The sequence below is a fragment of the Meles meles genome, chromosome 3, assembly GCF_922984935.1.
Source record: "Meles meles chromosome 3, mMelMel3.1 paternal haplotype, whole genome shotgun sequence".
Classification (NCBI taxonomy): domain Eukaryota; kingdom Metazoa; phylum Chordata; class Mammalia; order Carnivora; family Mustelidae; genus Meles; species Meles meles.
The window spans coordinates 41,059,486-41,078,383 of NC_060068.1; the positions used below are offsets into that span (position 1 = coordinate 41,059,486).

The window sequence follows — 18,898 nt, forward strand, 5'->3', positions numbered from 1 at the left end:
TATTTTAAGTTAAGCCAACTTCATCCTCCTGTTTTACCTTTCAGATAAATCATATTCCTGGTAGGCATTAAAAAAAAAAAGCTGTAGAAATAACAGCTAATATTAACTAAGCCTTTAGTATGGTTTAGGTACTGGTCTAATTTATGAAGTAGGTGCTATTTAAGCCCTAGCAGGTTAAGTTTACAGTGCTCATGAGCACCAAAGTCAGATTCAAATCAGGCAGTCTGGCTTTAAGGATCAAAGTCACTGCTCTATACAGTCCTTCAGCGAAAAGAGCCTAACGCCCCTATACCAATGATGAGTCTTATGCCTTGAGAAGTAAGGGTAAAAATAGACAGTCTTAGAATCTTAGAAGATCCATTACTTTTACAGCAGAACATTTCCTTCTTTGTTGCTAACCCTTTGGAGGAGCTAAATTTTAAGTCAGAATTAGGCATGAAAGGGGAGAGGAATGGCTATAGTTACTCAAGTGGTCTAAAGACCCACAGAATCAGCTCCCACTGAAGACTTGGTCATTAGCGCTATCCACTTCCTAATGGAGCAGCTGATAGGGTTCACTGAGGGTTCACTATTTACTGTATAGGAATAAACATGGAATTCTTCAGAGAAGATAAATTTCTTCTATCATTGCCCATCAGTTACAGAATATCTGCTCCTCCTATCTTACAGAGTCCCTAACCTTGGGTTGAATGCTCTACACTTATCTTTGAAACGTCTTAATAACACCTTAGTGGAAGGTCCACTATTTTGTATACAAAATACAAATTTTACTTATTTTCAGGATTATACACGTAACTACAGATTTTTTTAAAAGATTTTATTTTTATTATTTGAGAGAGAGAGCATAAGAGTAAGGTGAAGGGCGGAGGGAGAAGCAGACTCCCTGCTGGGCAGGGAGCCTGATGCAGGACTCAATCCTGGGACTCCCGGGATCATGACCTGAGCCAAAGGCAAATGCTTAACCAACTCACCCACCCAGGTACCCCGTATCTACAGATTTTAATGAAGTGACATAAATTAACAAATATTTATTTTGTGCTTTAAAATTTCATAATCTTATTTACAAACAATTGCAATGTCATTTCTATTCCTTAGTTGCAAAAATGGAAGTAACAGTTTCGCCAAGTGACTTACTTAAAGTGACAAAGCACATTGGTAATATTCTTAGCCTGCATTATAGTTTGTCCATATTTAAAGTTCTAATGCCATTGTTACTGAACAGTAGCAAAAAAATGTATTAAGCACTTACCATGTTCCAGACACTGTATTAATAAGCATTCTAGGTGCATAGTCCATTCTCATAACAACACCATGATGAATTAGTTGCTGTTATTCCCATTTTCTAGATGAAAACATGGAGTCTCAGAGAAGTTCAATCATTTACCCAAGATCCAAACCCTGGTCTCTTTGACTCTCAGGACTTCATTTCCATCTAAACCCTGAAAAATGGAAGCACAAAGGTAAAAATATTTCCCTTGCTTAAAATTTTAAAAAGTGAGGGTTTGGGGAGAGAATTGTATGAATGATGGCAATGTACCATGAACAAGGAAATATGATTATGAGCTTAATGCTATGAACCTGAACCCCAAAGAAAGGCAAAGAAAGCAAGGACATGACAATCTCCTCTGTCTGTCATTAGGTTCTACCTTGCTTATGTTCTAAATAGAAACCCACTGAACAAGGGCATTGAACTGTGGTTGAGCGGGTTTTACTGTAATAGTTCTCTCCATGCAGAGTGTTTACTAACAACAATGTTACCTTGCAATAGTAAATAGAAAACCATTAGACGATAGCCTGGAATGTTCGTTTTACCTTATAAAGGATACTATATAAATAGAAATGATACTTGTGGGTACACATAAACAGATACACAGACACAGATACTTACACAGACACAGATACATATACAAATAGAATATTGCCTGGCCGGGCCTGTAAGTTACTTTGTGCACCTGAATATCAGAACATGACTTTTCCAATGGAATGGCATCTTTTCCAGCTGAATAGCATCTGCTAAAAGTAGATCCATTTGCACAGATTTATACTTATCCAGAATGAAGTTTCAAATATTGGTAGCAACTAGATTATGGTGGGAGAAAGGATATCTATAGACTTCCACATGTGACATAATTTTTAAAGCTGACTCAGGGCAGTTAAAAAATGAGTATGACTATCAGGATCAAGACATATTTATAATTGTGAAAACAGAAGCTTTTCAGGTGAAACTCTTTATTAATAAGGAATTATGCTTTTATCAAGTTACTTCCTTCCTTCTAAAGAGTTTTATTTGAGGTGGAGATCAAGGTATACAAATTTTCCACGATATATGTATCATCTCTTACTTGTCACTCAACTGCTCTAGCCACCCAAGATGTTTTCCAGTCCCTGGACTGGTCAAGCCATTTCATAACCCTTGCTTGAGCTGCTAACTTTGTCTAGAAAGCACTCCATGTCACCTTCACATCTTCATCTCCCAAGGACTTATCTCCAAGTACCTCTAAGTTACCTCTAAAACAGCACCTTCTTCTAAGCAACTGTTCCAGATCCATTACGACTTTCCTTCCTTGAGAACTGACCATTTCCTCCACACTCCTTCTCCCTAAAAGTTCGCCTGCATGTTATTTCTTCATAGTTCGTATATCTCTTACTCTATTTTCTAACTTATATGTTCCTCTTACCTGGCTGGATTGTAAGTTCTGTTGAATGCTGACCTTCTCTAACAGATTCTTCAACACCTCTCCAAAGATTGAGCTTTTTTGAAGTATCACGAAGGCTAGGATCTTAGTTGAGTGTCAGAGTATTTCCTTTCACATTTGTGTGATGAGTTCCTAGTTTTATGATAGCTATCTTCTTAGGAAACACGATGTTCCAATTTTTTTTAATTTTCTGGCTATCCTTAAGTGGGTTCCTCCTGAGATGAGGAACTTTCTTTGTCTTCAGAGCACTTCAAGATCTACCACAAAAGTATATCTAATATCCTTGTAAATGTTCACACTCTTGTCTAACCAGTAAGCTCTAATGAGCACAATGAATTCTGCCATCTGACAAAATTTTTTCCTTCTGGTAAAGGGTTACATTCTAGAGCCAAAGTGAATTTGTTTAATGCAGTGTAATTTACCTAATATTTTTCTGTTTTAGTTTTAAAATGCAACTCATCAAAAAAACAAGGTAAAGTCTGCATTTTCTAATTAGACTTCTAATAAATCTATTCATGATGTGGATTTCACAGAGGTTAGACAGTCATGAGTTTCCTCTTTTGCAGTTAATGAAAGGAAAGTAGCAGGACTTAAAGTACTGTAACTGATCAGAAATGTGTAACAGAGAAGGTAATAGGACTTACTAGGAGTTAAGCTTACTAAGAAATGTGGTGTTTTCGGTGAAAATCAAAGATTGTATGGCATGAAGAAACATCAGATTTAAGGAGGCCCCCAAACACAGTTGAACTGCTGTGGTCACTGTGATTACACAAACCACAGTGGAAGGCTGCTGAAGAGCTCATTTTTAACTTGCAAAAGTTATTTTCATGTCTGGGTTCCCAAAGCAGAGGTTTCATTACCAAGGACTTAGTTAAATCATACAGCTTCTTTTAACACACAGTTTAAAGACATTGTTATTTCAGGAGCGCCTGGGTGGCTCAGTTGGTTAAGCATCTGCCTCCAGTTCGGGTCATGATCTCAGGGTTCTGGGATCAATCTCCACATTGGGCTCTCTGCTCAGTAGGGACTCGGCTTCCCCCTTTCCCTCTGCCCGTGCCTCCCACTTATGATCTCTTTGTCTCTCAGATCAATAAAATCTTTAAAGACATTGTTATTTCAAAAGAATCTGGAATCCACTGCCTGAAAAAGACAATGCCACTCAGGAATCTTCTTAATCATGTCTTAGTTGCTGGCCTGATGAACTTTTGAACAGCCTATAAACTGTCAGAAGTAAAGGATTTATCTCTTCAAGATAAATCATATCCTAGCTAACGAACTTGACTCTAATAAAATTATAAATTCTCTTTGGGAAACTTATGACTCTTCTGCCAAAACAGTAAGCCGAGAGACAGAATCAGTCTTATGACTGATCATCTTCATTTTCAGAGCATAACAAAACGATCATCCATGTTTTAGATATAGGTAAAATCACAGAGAAATTTACTCTCTTTGATGTCTCGGTGGTAGAACTATGCAAAGTAGCATTATGCCTCGGTCAAATTCCAGGCATAATTGTCCAGGATAATTGTTGATTTTCCCAGGAAAGGGCAAACAACCATTAATTAATTAGATCTAAAGGAAAATATAAAGCAGTGGAATTTCCTGGGATAAACCATAAATTCTTCAATAGAAGGTATCAGAAAACAGTTTGTATTCCAAAACTTGCCAGAAAATCCTCACCTCCTGTGTCCACCAATTCTAAACGATAACATCCATGTAATCTATACAGTGATCCAAACCCAATACTAATCAACATGCCCTCTCCCTATGGACTGGAATTAAAATAACTGCTTTAAATCAAACTTATAAATACCCCAACTTTGCCCTTCCCTCTCTGAGACTATTTGAATTCTGTTATAGTAGTGCCCTCCCTGACTGCATTAAGCAATAAAGTCAGCTTTGTCCCACCAACAAGTTATTTAGGTGATTTAGGAGAGCCAGCATTCCACAACCCCTGCAGAGTTAGGATTATGTCTCATTCATTTTTGTGTTTTACAACATCTAGCGAAGGATAGGATACCTAGCAAACACCTGAAAGTATTGTGAATTAATATTTGCTGAATGAATAAATGATTACAATATTTTGAACTCAAGAATGTTCAACAGGCTCTTCCTGAGAGGAGGTAGTCCTCATGACGACTGAAAGCCTTTGAGTTAGGGATGCCAGATTTAACATATAAAATGTAGGAAGGTGGAGCACAGAATATTTTTAGGACAATGAAACTATTCTGTACAATATAGTAATCCTTGATAAATATCATTACACATTTGTCCAAACCCATAAAATGTTACAACACCAAGAGTGAACCCTAATGTAGATTATGGTCTTGGGGTGATGTGTCAGTGTAGGTACATCAATAGTAGGAAATGTACCTTTCTATAGTACAAGATATTGATTATCAGGGAAGGTATGTTTGTGTGGGCTACTGGGTAGGAAAAAAATTTTCTCTGCTGTTTAAAGTTCTTCTAGCTTTTCTAAGAATGAAATTCACATAAGACAGACTAACAAGAGGGGGGTTAAAATAATGTAATTACACACACACAGAGGCCTTATAATGAAATTGAGAGCTAGAGAAACAACTAAGGCAGGCAGTTTTTTACTTTCGAGACAAAGAGATAATAAATCTCATGAAGAATTGACAGGACAGAGAAAACTATGTGAGGGAGCTTCAACTATTAAGGAATTCTAAACAGAATTTGGGTTGGGATAGTAAATTAGTAAAATGTAACAAGGCTTGTTTATTATACAAACTTTCTGGCACTAAATTCCCCATCTCTGGTACAGAGAGGTTACCTTTACATGGGGAGGTTTATTTCCTATTTTATTGAGATGAAGAGGGTCAGAGTGCTCTTCTTGTACTGGGTGTTCCTAAAGTAATTTTAATTCAAAATAATCAATATGCCAAAGTGGCATATTTTGCAGTGATGTCCCTTTGGCCCCTACAGAAGGTACCCCTCTGTCTTTCAATCATGCTATACCTAAAATTATCCTAAAATAATAAAATCAGGAGCGCCTGGGTCCCTCAGCTCGTTAAACATCTGCCTTCAGCTCAGGTCATGGTCCCAGAGTCCTGGGATTGTATCCCACATTGGGGTCCTTCAGGAACCTGCTTCTTCCTCTTCCTGATGCTCCTCCTGCTTGTGCTCTCTCTCTTTCTCTGACAAATAAATAAAATTAAAAAAAAAAAAACACTTTCTGAGGGTTGCTGGAGTGGAGGGGGCTGGGAGGGATGGGGCAGCTGGGTGATGGACCTTGGGGAGGGTATGTGCTATGGTGAGCACTCACACCATAGAGTGAATTGTGTAAGACTGATGAATCACAGACCTGCAACCCCTTAAACAAATAATACATTATATGTTAATTTAAAAAAATTTTAAAGAAAAAGAAAAATTGAAGGGTCAACATAGTCAAAGTTGCTAAAAGTAGAATGTATAAGAATATAAGAATAAATGAAGATATTGCTTCATTTATTAATAACATTAAAACACAATGTGGTTCCTTTTCTCCATTTGTATAATTTAAAAAAACATACAAAAGATATTCTTTGAGTGTAGAAGTTACTAATTAGGAGTACAGCTTTTCAACATATGACTTGGTCATGATTTGAATGGAAAACAGCTGTTTTGTTTTTCTAAGTTTTTGATCCATGCAGGGATCCTAATTCTCAGAGAATTAGGTTACATTTCTCCAAACATTTTTCATTTTCACTTTCATTTAGGATATGTAGCATTGTACTTAAAACCTCTTTGAGAAGTATAGAGAAGCTAAATGTGACCCAATTCAAAATTAAGATGGAAAGAAAAATAAATACAACTATTACAAGTTGTTGTTAGAGACACTCCTGGTTAACTTGTTGGAGTGGAAACATCAAGACTGTTGGCCCTTTAGGAATCTACTCTGGAGGTAATAAAGGAGAATTCTAGGAAAAGTTAGCTATTCTGCAAGAGAAATATAGTCCTACCAAAAGTAGTGGAATCCGAAACATAAAGCTATATTAATCAGATTTCCTTTCATAACATTTTCAGAGGCTTATGTTTTGGTTTTTGAAATATTTTTTTTGCTATTCAAGTGTGCTATTTTCCCTCAAATTTTAGTCTTCAGCTTTTGAGCTTTACCTAAGTTTAAATGACATCTGCTTATATTGGAAGTACCTCAAGCAAATATCTTTTCAGTTTATTATTCTTTCCCCAGTGGGTAATGTAGCAGACAGCTTTGTTGTCTAACCAAAAGCTATTTCCAGCCCACTCCTTTCTTGCACTTCTATCTCTAAAGCTAAAAAAACAGTTATTCACCTACTCAACCTCCCTTAAATCCAGGGGTTTGCATTGTGACCCCCTTTTTTGCCATTAAGTTATAATAGGGGGCACCTGAGTGGCTCAGTCAGTTACGTGTCCTGCTCTGGGTTTCAGCTCGGGTCATGATCTCTGGATTGGGAGATGGAGCCCTAGATGGGGAAATCAAGTGCCATGTTAGTCTCCATGCTCAATGTGAAGTCTGCTCGCTCTCTCTCTTTCTCAAATAAATAAAGTATTTTTTTAAAAAGATATAATAGGAAGTTTGCATGGTAGCTTCCTAGAAAAAGTTTCTTCACTGGAAAAAGTAGAAAGTGAGAAAAATACCCTTTTCCTTCCCCATCCCTCCTGCTGTCCTATATGTTTTCTAGTGAAGAAAAATTTGGAACTGCTAAAACCAGCATGAGTCCAACAGGAGAAAGCTGACATTTTGTCACTGCTCTATCCTGGAACTGCCTTTGTTGTATGACACAATTTACATGTCTTTATTATTTAAGACACTAATGGTTGCATAGTCTGTTATATACTGTTATATAATTGCATAGTCTGTTATATACTGCCTAAAACATCCTATATAAATGTTACATAGGCATTGGAATATTTAGTATATCCATCATGTTTGTTCGTTGATGAGGAAACATATGCTTATGGTCTCTTTTTTCCTTCCCTGGAATGACTACTAGAAAGTTGAACAGGTTCTGTGCAAACCACTGGAGCAGTGTAATATTTCAATGTGAAATGAAAAGAGGAACGTGCAGACAGTTCCAATCACTCCATATACAAACATCATTAAGGGGGATGCATAACATGCTAGGGGTGCCTGGGTGGCTCAGATGGTTGGACATCTACCTTCAGCTCAGGTCATGATCCCAGAGTCCTGGGATCAAGCCCCACATGGGGCTTCCAGCTCAGTGGGGAGCCTGCTTCTCCCTTTCTCTCTACTGTTACCCCTGCTTGTGCTCTCTTACTCTGTCAAATAAATAAATAAAATCTTAAAAAAAAAGAACAGCTATACATCATATGCCCTCCTTTTTTTTTTAACTTTATTTTTTCAGTATACCAAGATTTCACATGCCTTCCTTAATGCCTGTCACCAAATTACTCCATCCTTCCATCTATCTCCCCTCCAGCAACCCTCAGTTTGTTTCCTATAGTTGAGAGTCTCTCATGGTTTATCTCCCTCCCTGATTTCTTCCCATTTGGTTTTCCCTCCTTTCCTCAATAATCCTCTGTGCCATTTCTTACATTCCACATATGAGTGAAACCATATAATTGTCTTTCTCTTATTGACTTATTTTGCTTAGCATAATACTCTCCAGTTCCATCCTCATTGATATAAATGGTACTTTTTAAAAAATTAATTTATTTTTTCAGCATAACAGTATTCATTGTTTTTGCACAACACCCAGTGCTCCATGCAATACGTGCCCTCCCTATTACCCACCACCTGGTTCCCCCAACCTCCCACCCCCGCCCTTTCAAAACCCTCAGGTTGTTTTTCAGAGTCCATAGTCTCTTATGGTTCGAATCCCCTTCCAATTTCCCTCAACTTCCTTCTCCTCTCCATCTCCCAATGTCCTCCATGTCATTTGTTATGCTCCACAAATAAGTGAAACCATATGATACTTGACTCTCTCTGCTTGACTTATTTCACTCAGCATAATCACTTCCAGTCCCGTCCATGTTGCTACAAAAGTTGGGTATTCATCCTTTCTTTTCTTTTTTTTTTTCAATTAGCAATAATCGCGCCTCGGATAAACCTCATTGGCTACGATACTGCCACTGCGCAAAGCTATCTTTTTTTTTTTTAGAAACATATAATGTATTTTTATCCCCAGGGGTACAGGTCTGTGAATCGCCAGGTTTACACACTTCACAGCACTCACCATAGCACATACCCTCCCCAATGTCCATAACCCCCTCCCCCTCTCCCAACCCCACCTCCTCCCAGCAACCCCCAGTTTGTTTTGTGAGATTAAGAGTCATTTATGGTTTGTCTCCCTCCCAATCCCATCTTGTTTCATTTATTCTTTTTCAAATGGTACTTTTTGATGGCTGAGTAATATTCTCGTGTGTGTGTACACCACATCTTGTTTATCCATTCATCTGTTGATGGGCCTCTGGGGTCCCTCCACAGTTTGGCTATTGTGGACATTGCTGCTATAAACATTGGGGTGCAGGTGCCCCTTTGGATGACTACATTTGTATCTTTGGGATAAATACCTAGTAGTGCAATAGTTGAGTCCTAAGGTAGCTCTATTTTTAACTTCTTGAGGAACCTCCATAATGTGTCAAGGCTGAAATTATATACATATCACCTCTACTTTATTCATTCATCAACTGATGGACACTTGGTTGCTTCCACAACTTCAGTATTGTAAATAATGCTGCTATAAACACAGAGGTGCTTGTATCCTTTTGAATTACTGTTTTTGTATTCTTTGAGTAAATACCCAGAAGTGCAATTGCTGGATCTCAAGGTAGCTCTATTTTTAACTTTTTGAGGAAACTCCATACTGTTTTCCGAGTGGCTGTACCAGTTTACATTCCCACCAACAGTGTAAGAAGGTTCCTTTATCCCTACATCCTTGCCAAAATTTGCTGTTTCTGATGTTTTTGATTTTAGACTTTCTGACATGTGTGAGGTGATATCTCTTTGTTGTTTTGCTTTGCATTTCCCTGATGATGAGTTATGATGAGCATCTTTTCATGTATCTGTTGGCCATCTAGAGGTCTTCTTTGGAGAAATGTCTGTTCATATCTTCAGCCTATTTTTTAACTGGATTATTTGTTTTGGGGGTATTGAGTTTTACAAGTTCTTTGAATACTGTGGATACTAACCCTGTATTAGATTTTCATTTGCAAATATGTTCTCCCATTCCATAAGTTGCCTTTTAGTTATTGTTTCCTTCACTGTGCAGAAGCTTTTTATTTTGCTATAATCCCAACAGTTTATTTTTACTTTAGTTTCACTTGTTTCAGGAGACCTATCTAGAAAAAACTTGCTATGGCTGATGTTAGAGAAATTACTGCCTGTGCTCTCCTCTAGGATTTTTGTGGTTTCAGGCCTTACATTTAGGTCTTTGATCCACTTTGCATTTATTTTTCTGTTTGGTATGAGAAAGTGGTCCACTTTCATTCTTTTGCATGTTGCTGTCCAGTTTTCCCAACATCCTTTGTTGAAGCGAGATTGTCTTTTTCCAAGCAAATAGTCTTTCCTTCAACAAAGCAGGAAACCATATAATTGTGATTTAATTTCTGAATTTTCTAATCTGTGCCATTGATTTATGTGTCTGTTTTTGTGTCCCTACCTACCCTTTTCATTACTACAGCTTTGCAATATAACATCAAGTCCAGAATTGTGATGCCTCCAGGTTTGCTTTTCTTTTTCAAGATTGCTTGATATTCAGGGTCTTTTGTGGTTTCATACACATTGTAGGATTGCTCTAGCTCCCTTAAAAATGCCGTTCTCGTTTTGATAGAGATTGCACTGAATATGAAGACTGCTTGTGAAGTATGGACATTTTAAGAATATTTGTTCTTTCTGCAGATGAGCACAGAAGGTCTTTCCATTTCTTTGTGTATGATCACCCCTTTTCAAAATATATTGAGATATAATTCACATGCTATATAATTCATACTCCCTTTTCAAGAACGATTCGCATCCTACTTTGTACAAAGATTTGAAGTCTATCAAGTTGAACCTTTGTTATTTCACCTCTACTCTTTCTAGGTAAAGGTCTTTATCTCTACATTTACCATTTCCAAGTCCAACCCCTCAACCCTTGATTCCTTATTTGATTGGTCTTTACTCCATCAAAAATCTTTTAAATCTTTCTCTTTGTGTAAGGAGTTCTTTCTTAGGTGGGCTTTCCCAAAGGAGGCATAAGGACAGGCTGTGACACAAATGGGGTTAGCTAAGTGATGTGGTCAGACAGCAAGAGGTCTGGGCAGGGCATGATTGCTGACTACATTGAGACTTTGGGGCTTGCCAAGCTTAGGAAACTAACAGGCTTTAAAGCCTCTTCTCAAGGTAGTAATCAAGGTCAGAGAAGCAAACTAATTAGACTCTTCAGGGCGGTGGTCCAGAGCCAGGGCTAGAAAGGACTTGTTCTCTGTCTGACTGAAGCCTAGGAAACTACTGCCCTTTTATCTACTTCAGTCCAGGTATTCTCCAGTCAGAGCCTCTCCTTGTCAGAACCTTCTATGTACCAGGGAAATTCAACCACTTTTTAATTCTTTTTTTTTAAAGATTTTTATTTATTTATTTGACAGAGAGAGAAAGGGAACACAAGCAGGGGGAGTGGGAGAGGGGGAAGCAGGTGCCCTGCTGAGCAGGCAGCCCGATGAGGGACTCCATCCCAGGACCCTGGGATCATGATCTGAGCAGAAGGCAGAGGCTAACGACTAAGCCATCCAGGCGCCCCCCAACCACTTTTTAATTCTTAACAAACAACCTGATTTTTAAAAGAAGCATGGAAGGGAGGCAGTAAAGAAAGAAAAAGAAAGAAGGAAGGAAGGAAGGAAGGAAGGAAGGAAGGAAGGAAGGAAAGAAAGAAAGAAAGAGATAGTTTATTCTCATTCAGAATCAAGGGTTGGCTAGGAGATTGAGTCGCTCATGGTGGGCTAATTCTTCACGGCCTTGTAATTTTCTTTGTCTTTCTTTTTTTTTTTTTTAAGATTTTATTTATTTATTTGACAGAGAGAGAGAGATCACAAGTAGGTAGAGAGGCAGGCAGAGAGAGAGGAGGAAGCAGGCTCCCTGCGGAGCAGAGAGCCCGATGCGGGGCTCGATCCCAGGACCCTGAGATCATGACCTGAGCCGAAGGCAGCGGCTTAATCCACTGAGCCACCCAGGCGACCCTCTTTGTCTTTTCTTTTTTAAAAAAATTTTATTTATTTATTTGAGATCAGAGAGAGTGAGAGAAGGAGCATGAGTGGTGGGGAGGGACAAAGGCAGGGGGCCAAGGGAGAGGGAGAAGCCAACTCCCCACTGAGCAGGGAGCCTACTGAGGGGCTCGATCCCAGGACCCTGAGATCAGGACCTGAGCTGAAGGCAGACGCTTAATTGACTGAGCACCCAAGCAACCCAGAGTCTTGTAATTTTCTTCATAGTTTTCCACTCTCAGGACCCAGCTTGAGAAAATGACAATGAATGGATACAAAGGCAAAGACAATTTATAGATATTGTTGCCAGCCCATGCCTTCTTACAACCTCCCTGTGATCTCCTGAAGGTGACCCATAACACCTGAAGGTGACTCCTAAAATTCTAAATCCAGTGCTCGTCTTAACTTGACTTCTTTTTACACTCTGAGCAGCACACTTTTTCTTTTTTTCAAACACCATACTTCTTTTTTTTTTTTAAAGATTTTATTTATTTATTTATTTGACAGAGAGAGATCACAAGTAGATAGAGAGGCAGGCATAGAGAGAGAGAGGGAAGCAGGTTCCCTGCTGAGCAGAGAGCCCGATGCGGGCCTGGATCCCAGGACCCTGAGATCATGACCTGAGCCGAAGGCAGCGGCTTAACCCACTGAGCCACCCAGGCGCCCCCTCAAACACCATACTTCTTAAAGTTCCTCCTATTGTTCCTCCATGACCCTCCCACCTACCTGACTGCATTAGGGGAGTTGACCCTGTGACCATACTGGGTAGTCACTAAGCTTCTTCCCTGGAAAGAAGCTTTCCTGGAAACAACTTCCCTTCCCTTCCTGAGGGTCAACTCTTGACACTTAACTCAATGTCTCCGTTTTGCATTACCAGCTGTGTAATCATTCCTGAACTACAATCCCAGCTCTCTGTCTCTTACCTTGGATGTCCTATGATTATTTCAAATTCAAACACTAAAATCAGTCTTGGCCTTAACCACCTAAAAAGGTTTGTCCTGCTGTTTTCTCCCCATTTTTCACTACATTAGTAAAATGTTATTTCCAGTCATCCAATTCTGGTAATCAGCAGCCTGTCTCCTTTCCTACTATTGCATGAGAAAGTTTCAAAATCCCCTACCCCTTTTTCTCCAGGAAGAAAATGGTCTAAGCAAACAAATGTAGCATTTTAGACACCCAAGTTCATTACACACAGGAGACAGAAACATGTAGAAATACCATCCTATACTATTTTTTAATTTCATTTTTGAAAACACAAACTTGATGAGATTGTTTTTCAGAATTATACACAGCAAAAGTGACTTTTTCATATGTAGAAAAAAGCATTTCTTTATCTACCTCAAGTTCTTAAAATTCGGGAATCAAAAGGCCTTTTCTGCTGAAAATCCATTATTTACTCAGATAGACGTGCTTTAATTAATGAGCTGTTTACAACCTTGAGTGCCTCTGCTCTCTCAGGATGCTTTTGATCCAAGAACTATAATCAAAAGCCTCTGCACTGAGAACACGGCAGTGTGCTTTCAGAACACAGGGAAAGAAAAATACTCTGACCATCTGAATCTCTAGCAATTTCAGGCACCGAAATGAGGGTTTTTAGAGTGCTGTTTACTGAATTTCCTTCTCAGAAAGGTTCTCTGTTTCTTTGCTAGAAAGGAAAAATCAACAGATGAAATCAATTCACCTCTGCTTTCTTCTATTTGGGAATGCAAGCTGGTGCAACCACTCTGGAAAACAGCATGGAGGTTCCTCAAAATGTTGAAAATAGAACTACCCTATGACCCAGCTATTTGTTCAGAGCTCTGCCAGATTTTTTTCTGTGGAACTAATTTTCTTCCTGGTATCCATACTTTTATTTAAAAAGAAAAAATCCTACCTGCAGCAATTGTGCCAAGTTATGTAGAGTTATATATAGAACACTTTTCAGGAATGGTATTCTTCTTGGCTTTTTTCCTATCTGATGTTCTCTCCGCTGATTCACATGCTAATATTTTCTGGAGATTCAGGATAATTGGAAGTCTCTTGCTTGGTGGACTGTAAGTTATCGTGTATTAATCTTGGGATTCAAAGTGAAGAAACAGAATTAAAACTCAAACCCATTTAAAAAAAAAAGCAGGTGGGGAAGATTTGGGGATCACATAACTGGGCAAGGTAGGCATGATGCTGGACTGAACCAAGAGTTCAAGTGAGGTTATCATTACATCCTCATCATTCCAGTCAGAAATAGAACTTAGGGGCGCCTGAGTGGCTCAGTGGGTTAAAGCCTCTGCCTTCGGCTCAGGTAATGAGCCCAGGGTCCTGGGCTTTCTCCTCTCCCTCTCTGCCTGCCTCTCTGCCTAGTTGTGGTTTCTTTCTGTCAAATAAATAAAATATTAAAAAAAAAAAAAAGAAATAGAACTTAGCTCTACTGTTCTCTGTCCATTCTTCTCTAAACGCTCAATCATCATCTCTGTTCAGGGACGATGGTCCTTTCTTTAACAAATTCAAGTGTTCTGGGGCACCTGGGTGGCTCAGTCAGTTAAGTGTCTGCCTTTGGCTCTGGTCATGATCTCAGGGTCCTGGGATCGAGCCCAGGTAGGGCTCTCCACTCAGTGGGGAGTCTGCTTGTCCCTTTCCCTCTGCCCCTTGCCCCCCTCCACTCATGCTCTTTCTCTCTCTCTCTCAAATAAATAAAATCTTAAAAAAAAAAAAAAATCCAAGTGTTCCCTGCTAGCTGCAGCAGAAAAATCCCAGAGAAGGCTTCTGACTGACCCAGCTAGGGTCCATTCCTGAGTCAGTTATTGTGGCCAATGAACCTAATGTAAGGCAGGACTGCCCAGCAAGTAAGGGCATGCACTCTGGTGGGATTTTGTAGATATCTGTAGTCTACTTTGAACGTGCTCTCTGATGCTTCCCAGGCTTGTAATGCCATTGTCGTGAGAACTGCCACTGCCATTCCTCCCTTTGGTGAAGGGCCCTGGAGCCCAACCATCCACTAGAGAGAGGCAGTCCAGGTTGCGCTGACTTCTCATTTCGAGTCCCACACTGGGCTCCTTGCTTAGGGGGGAGCCTGCTTCTCCCTCCACCTGCTGTTCCCCCTGCTTGTGCGCTCTCCAAGAAGTAAATAAATAAAATCTTAAAAAAATATTCCTCCATAACTTATCATGGTTTAACACCTTTATTTTAGAATAATGTTCCATTGTCTGGATATACCACAGTTTATTTACTCATTTACTCATCAGTTATTCCATAACACATACATGATTGAGTTCAAGCACAGTTCCTGACAAGCTTTGTTTATATTCTATTTGGGGAATGCGTACACCTTCTGTTTTCTTTGCTTCCAGAATATCTTGGTGTTTTGTAATTATTTTTTCCGTGATTTGGCTATTATCAGTAACATTGTTATAAACATCTATGTGCAGGATTTTGTGTGGACATGAGTTTTCAACTGCTTTTGGTAAATACTAAGGAGCATGACTGCTGGATCATATGCTAAGAGTATGTTTAGTTTGTAAGAAACCACCAAACTATTTTCCACTGTGAAAATTTGCAGTCCCACCAATAACGAATAAGAGTGCCTGTTGCTCCATTTCCCCACCAGCATTTGGTGTTGTCAGTGTTTCAGATTTTAACCATTCTAATACATGTATAGTAATATCTCAGGTAATTTGTTTTCTTATTGTTGAGTTTTAATAGCTTGTTGTATATTTTGTTAACAGTCCTTTTTCAGATGTGTTTTTTGCACATATTTTCCCCCAGTCTATGATTTGTCTTCTCATTCTGTTGCTATGTCTTTCACAGAGCAAAAGTTTTGACTTTAACAAAGTCTATCTTATCTGTTTCTTTCATGGATCATGCCCTTGGTGCTGTATCTAAGAAATCAACATCGAACCCAAGGGCATCTGGATTTCCCCCTATGTGATCTTCTAGGAATTTTATAGTTTTGTGTTTTATGGTTAGGTCTGTGACCCATTTTTGAGTTAGTTTTTATGAAGGTTTTAGGTCTCTGTCTGGATTAATTTTTTGGCCATGGTTGTCCAGTTTTTGTAGCACCATTTGTTGCAAAGGCTATCTTTGCTCCGTTGTATTGCTCCTTTGTCAAAGATCAGTTGACTTTATTTATGTGGGTCTATTTCTGGGCTCTCTCTTCTGTTCCACTGATTTGTTTGTCTATTCTTTTGCCAATACCACATTGTCTTAATTACTGGAGTTTTATAGTAAGTCTTAAAACTGTCTAGTGTCAATCCTCCAGCTCTCTTCTCCTTCAATGTTGTGTTTGCTGGTTGTGCGTCTTCTTCCTTGCTATAAAACTTTAGAATCAATTTGCCAATATCCACAAAATAACTTGCTGGGATCTTGATTGTGATAGTTCCTTTTCTTTATTACTTTTCCAGAGTCCACTGACCTCAGGTTCCTGGATGGAAAAAAGGATGAAAAAAAACTGCCTGCTGTTGTCTTGCTTCTCTTTTTTTTTTTTTTTATTTTTTATTTTTTTAAGATTTTTATTTATTCATTTGACAGAGAGATCACAAGTAGGCAGAGAGGCAGGCAGAGAGAGAGGAGGAAGCAGGCTCCTTGCGGAGCAGAGAGCCCGATGTGGGACTCGATCCCAGGACCCTGAGATCATGACCTGAGCCGAAGGCAGCGGCTTAATCCACTGAGCCACCCAGGCGCCCCCGCTTCTCTTTTTTTTACACCTCCGCCTTTTTTTTTTTTTTTCTAAACAAAAGGTCCCACATATTTATTACTAAACCAACCTATTAGTGCAGAAACATAAAGAGAAGAGGTGTATTCCCAATAAAACATGTCGAGCTGTCCAGATGGTAGTGATATTTTCAGTGACATAGTAAGACGGGAGTGACCTTGAAACAGCCTAAATGAGTGTCATCTCATGTGTGATTCCTTAGAGACCCGAAAATGTTCTTCTCCAAAGTCTCCTCTTGGCCTTGTACCTTATTCTACTAGCAATTTTCATCAAAATCCATTGGAAAATGAGACAATTCCACTTTTGTTTATTGGCCAGGAATTGTTTGATCCTGAAAGTCTTATGAGAAGACACAGCAGAGTCAAGTGCACATACCACAATGGCAGAGAAAGGGAGAGAGAGCAAAATTACTTCTCTCGACTTCTACTTCCCTCTAATGAAAATTCCAGTTGGCATATGGAGCGTTATTGTCAGATTAAAGCCACAATTGATGTATATGTGTGACTTACTTATAATTTCAAGACTTTCTGATAAGTATTTGCCTTTGACCAAGTGAGTAACTACCTAATTGGTAGATATCTACCTTTTCCTTTTGTGCATCTTTCCCCTCCACTCTTAATTCTTCTGCTCTGTTTGGGAAGAATGTGGAGGTAAATCTGACTTCTCCCCATAGTGGTCTTACCCCTATTGTAGTAACCTTTGGAGATGCCCCCTGCCCCCCCACATCAACTCTTGTGTGTTGTCCCACCACAAAGTTGCATTCCTTGCCTGCCCATGTTAACTTATTCTAATTTATTCACTTTGCCCCCTCATCCCCACCCCTCATCTAAAAAGGGAGTACTGTGCCTCTTCCCTGAAGCTTTCTGGTGTGGCCTGCGTAGGGGGAGGACTTGGGTGCCGCCCAGTTGGAGGTTGATCTTGCGGTTTTTGTTTCTTCTTTTTGTGTGTGTTTTCTGGCATTTGCCGATGGAAAAGAAATGTGAGCAAAGCAAAGGAGGCGGGAAAATGAATCCAAACCCCAGTATGCCCGGTCCCACTCCACAACATTTCCCTTAGTGGTAGGAAAACATCAGGAGTCTCTTGGCTGGAGATGTTTACCTTTCAACAAACTATGGTCTCTCTAGTTTGGGAGTGGGTCAAAGTAAGGAAGTCAGCTTTTCTTGCATCTTTAGGAAGAGGAAGAGAAAAGTATTTGGGGAAGATGGTTCTTTTCCTTAGAAAAATCCCTGAAGATCCAACATAAAGAAGTTATCTCACCTTCTCTGTCCCTTCTCACACTGTCAGCAAGGAGGTAAGTGGTAGACTCTGATTGTATTCACTTTGGGATTCAGGGGTCTTTGGAGAACACTTATAGGGTCTTTGCAGCCCACAAAATCTGAGTTCAAATTCTTGGGTGATGATATGATCCAAATCTAATATGGTATTGGAGAATATTTAGTCTCTTTTTTAGTTTAGGTTTCTTCATTTGTAATATAGTGTTTGTTGAGATTTAAATAAAATAAATAAAATACCTATGATAATGTAGACTCTGTGTTTAATGAATAGTAGCTTTTATAAATAACTGTCCTTTAAGTGCTTATGGGTGGAGAACCCTTCAGTTGAGCAAGTGAGAGTGAGCCAAGAGTATTTAATGGCAATCTCCAAAATTTAGAGTCATTAGAATTAATGTTTCTATAGTAACAATACAGAAAGGATGGCTGGGGTCCTATTTCATCGCTCGAATTTCTATTTAACCTGTAATCTCCATGATAGATTTTGCTATAGCAAGGTTGCTGTTGCCAGTCCAGACGGGTTCCTGGGGCAGTCAGTGTCTTAGATGCACAGACACCCTCATCTTGTTTTTATGAAACAGGAAGTTCCAAATTCTTGTGTGAAATTCCAGCAACAGAGTGCCCCTGATTCAGCCTTTGTTACAGGATGAGGGACTCTGTTTACTTCCAGTCTCCTTCATCTACTGAATGTTGGCAGAGGGAACTGAAGCCCCTATTGGTGGCTCCCATGGCACAGGGACTCAGAGATTAGGAATTTATATTAATGAGTTTAGGATGAGGGTGGCAGAGAGGAGGATAATGACAAGGATTTCAGGAGATCAGAGAGTGAAGAACAGGCACGAATAATTCTCAGTCTGAGCAGGCTTCCTACACGCTCCTTTTTTCGCTCCAGGGTCTCAGAGGTTAGTCTCTTTGCTGTTCTTTACACTGTCACCACTTATTAAGTTTAATTCAAGTCCCCCTTCCCCTTTGAGACTAGAACTTCTCCTGCCTTGTTCAATGGTTAATTGTATTCAACTCTGCATCTGTAGTATGAAAGCAGACCTAGATAATACCTAAATGATTAT

At 39.3% G+C, this 18,898-nt stretch overlaps 1 pseudogene; it reads right to left on the reverse strand.

Annotated features, from left to right (window-relative positions):
• Nucleotides 1–8,651: 8,651 nt before the first annotated feature.
• Nucleotides 8,652–8,783, reverse strand: LOC123939418 (annotated as a pseudogene).
• Between the last annotated feature and the right edge of the window lie 10,115 nt (nt 8,784–18,898).